Here is a 4383-nt window from a genome sequence, read left to right as displayed (position 1 = left end):
TGTCCAGCATTCAGTTGAAAAGTTTTTTAAATATATAGCTTGCTTTGGTCTAAATTATGTCATAAATTTGTAAACTTGTTGAGTTTTTCCCTTGGTTTGGTTTGTTTTTACCCAAGAAAATTAGCAGGTGTACCAACAATGTGTCACATCCAACCATGTAACTATGATCTCTTCTGTTATTGGTCACACCTGTCTGGGGCAGAAGCAAAAACGTAAATACAGAAAAAAGGGCCTAGTGCACATTTTTGTGCAATTTAACATGAAGCAACAGGAGATACTATTTGTTAATAACTGTAGTAATTATCTGGACAATATATCAGGTTAAACTGCACCTGCACAGCTTCAGAGCTCGTTTGGGACCAGGCCGAGACCACTGATTCTCAAGGGTCTTTGTGCAGTTGTTTTGGTCTGCATCCGAGAGTGATTACTGTGTTCACACCTGCCCACACAAATTGCACCAAGGCATGCAAACAAACATATCTGGTTTAAACAGCCTGAAAAGTGCAGGAGAGAATACACCTGCTACACAAGTGAATTAATGTAATGTAATGTTGCTCAAAATGTGTATGAACGGAATTGCACTTATATACTGCAGCGCCCTACACATCTACACATACACACCAAAGCAATTTAGAGTAACCTATTCCCAGACTTAAGAGTGTCCAATTTAAATTATCATTATGCTTCTGGACTATGTGAAGAAACCAGAGTTCCCATAAAAAATGGACATAGGCAAAGAGAGATCATAGAAACTACACCCAGGTAGGGACTTGAACCCAAGAAAACAGTGCTAAAAGCTAAACATGCTAACCACCAGGCTAATGTGCTGCATCATAACTAATAGAGAACATTTAGCAGCTGAAATGTGAAATTATTATGGTTTGCATCAAAACATTATTGAAATGTTTTTTTTTTTCACATAACCTTCCCAGCTAGACAAATACTAACATTTTGGACCATTATGGACCAGAACATTGATGTTCCATCCATAACATACAAAACCTGAAAGATAGAATGTTCTAAGGATGTTAACTGTAATATACAGAAAATTGTCTGCTAACCAAAAATTGTTAGCTGGGATGGTGTTTGCCCAGGAACTGCATTAGACTAATTGCATGTGCAGTACATTTACTTATAATTTACTGTAATTAGTTGCCCTTTCTACTATTCTTATATATTTTTATTAGTAGTAATTATCTGGCCAGTATATCAGGTTAAACTGCACCTGCACAGCTGTTTAGCACAGCCTCACATTTGAATAAATTCTGTTAATCCATTGGTTAGAAAATATGATATACCCAATATAAAAAGAACAACTTGCATTTTTAAAGGAATATAAAAACAACACCACATTATACATGCAATTAACCTGCATTTTATTTTCTTTGCTGATTATGTGTGTGCACATATTCACATATTACAATGCAACTTAACAGTTTGCCAGGTTTGCTTTTGTTCCTACAAGGCTCGCCACTATCAGACACTGCACAAGAGGCTAGTGACTTAAAGACAATGGCTCACAGAGACAGCCATTGTTCATGTGGTGAGTGACAACAGTTAATGCACAATGGCACGCCTGTTGAGGGCAAAAACTGGCATCAGTCAACGCATCTCACCCAGGCTGGTCATAGCCCTCATTCAGCCTCGCTCTGCCCCCTCAGGACCCTCAGTGACTCAGCTGTAGTAGAGCTTGTGCCATAGTATTTGTAATGCGTCCAAGCACACACACATATACGCAGAGCCAGCATGGAGTAAACATAAGCCAGTAACACCAACAAACTGGTATAAAATTAGATTTTCAGATAATCATTTATTCAAGTTTACTTAAAAAAGGATTGGGGGGGGGGGTCTAAATAAAATGAATTTAATGAATCACCTGACCTTTACTAAAAAGGAGAGATACAGTATCTTGCTTTCAGCTGTTGCATATCAATCACAGCACTGGACTCAAGCATAAGGGCTTTGAGAGAACTAAAATCATATTGACCCTAGTTTAAATAATAAATAAGTGCCTTTCACATAAAAAAAGCTTTATTAAAAAAGATGTAATTTGGTTAATTTCCCTTGTTTTTGCTACCAAATTGGTGCACTACTGTTTGAGGTACACTGATCAAGTATAACATTATGACCACCTCCCTTTTTTTTCAACCCATTAGTAATATTTTTAGTGCTGCTAAGCATATAGGATCACTTTGTAGCTTACAGACGTCTTGTTTCTGTCCATTAAAAACATCCTGTGAGCACTGAAGATCAACATTAACTGTATAGCAACAGATTCAGAGCTTCTGTCTCTGACTTTACATATGCAGCTCTGAAAAAAAAGAGACCACTTAAAAATGATGAGTTTCTTTAATTTTACCAAATTGAAAACCTCTGGAATATAATCAAGAGGAAGGTGGATGATCACAAGCCATCAAAGCAAGCTGAACTGCTTGAATTTTTACACCAGGAGTGGCATAAAATTATCCAAAAGCAGTGTGTAAGACTGGTGGAGGAGAACATATCAAGATGCATGAAAACTTTGATTAAAAACCAGGGTTATTTATCCAAATATTGATTTCTGAAAATTTATGAATATGAACTAGTTTTCTTTGCATTATTTGAAATCTATGCAAATTTTTTTGTTATTTCAGTCATTTCTCATTTTCTGCAAACAAATGCTCGGAATGACAATATTTGTATTTGGAATTTGGGAGAAACGTTGTCTGTAGTTTATAGAATAAAACAACAATGTATATATATATATATATATATATATATATATATATATATATATATATATATCCATAAATAGCAAAATTAAGGAAACTGATTTAGAAACTGAAGTGGTCTCTTATTTTTTTTCTAGAGCTGTATATATCGTGAAACAGCTAGATAGGAGTGTCTAGTAGAGTAAACTGTGAGTAAACACAGTGTTTTAAAACTCCAGCAGCACTGCTGTGTCTAATGATCCTCTCATACCAGCACAACACACACTAAGGCCCAATCCCATTTCCCCCTTGGCCCTACTATTTAACCCTACCTATCTATTTTGCACGTGTATTCCTAGGGGTGGGGTTTCCCACTCCTTGTTAGGCTGGAGAGGTAGGGGTAAGTGTTCGGGACACAGAGGAAGTAAGGAATGGAAAATAATAATTAATTGCTGCACCATCTACCCCATTTTTGAAGACCTGGAGGAGTGTTAACTCCTTTGGGGAGGGGGGAGGGATACGAGTGGTTAAGGGTAGTTAACCAGCAGCTATAGGCTGTCGAACTCTAGTGCTCCACTGCTTTAGCTATAGCTATATCTGTATTGGTGCTTTAAAGGGTAGTCCCAATTTTTAAGGGTACACTTGAAATCACGGAATAAGGATAGAAAAATGGAGAAATGGGATTGGGCCCAAACACACAATCATTGTCACTACAGTGCTGTGAGTGACCCACCAACCACATAACACCTGCTCTGTGGTGGTGGATAATAAAATGAAAGGAGGATAATAAAGTATGCAGGGAAACAGATACAGGAGTACAATCTGAAAAGGGAAGATGAAAAAAATGATACTGAGTGTAGAAACAAGGAGATGGTCATAATGTTATGCTTAATCTGTGTATATCTGTGTATATTATATCAAAGTTTTTATTGGTAACTAAGAGTCATGGCTCTAAAATTCCATTAGGTTCAATAAAGCACTGGCCAGTCACCACAGTTCTCCTTGTACTGTTGGCCCTTTAACAGTAACCTAGCCTGCAGTGCCACTAGATTTTCCACTGTTCCTCAGTCTCTTTTTGAAGTTGTTGAGAATTGTCAGATAGAAAATTAAACAGCTGCACAGACATATGCATTTTTCACAATGTTGTTTTTAAATACCAACGAATTGCCATCTGCTTATACTTTTTTTAAATCAGCCCTTGGGAATTAAAACAGGTTTTAAACTAAAGATCTAAAAAAGCAGTTTAAATTAAAGTCCATGATTGTTAAGTACCTATGCTTGCTTTTGTCCACTTGTTCCACAGCTGTCCTGATTAATTATAGACATTAACAAAACATAAAAGCAGCATTTTGAGCAAACAAAGGTAATGCATTAAAAAAAGACAATCTCAGTTCCTTCATTTGTCTTGCTTTTTGTCAACCAAGCACTCTAATGGGAGTAAGCACTCTAATGTAAGCTTAGTGGTTGAAGTATATTAATAAATAGATGTTGGTAACAATGAGTCATGGCTAAAGGCATTACCAAACCCACAGTGAATGCACAGTGAATTGGTTTGTTATGATTGTAATCCTTTTTTTGTTGTTTTGACTCATCATAAATGTTGCCCTTAGCAACAGCATTGACAGCAAAAAAAACAAAAAAACATTTTGTCACATAAAATCCAATTAGAACACAAGCTTCGTTTTCACACTGA

The sequence above is a fragment of the Astyanax mexicanus genome, chromosome 5 (assembly GCF_023375975.1).
Source record: "Astyanax mexicanus isolate ESR-SI-001 chromosome 5, AstMex3_surface, whole genome shotgun sequence".
NCBI classification, from domain to species: Eukaryota; Metazoa; Chordata; class Actinopteri; order Characiformes; family Acestrorhamphidae; genus Astyanax; species Astyanax mexicanus.
Note: the sequence above shows the minus strand (reverse complement) of the source record.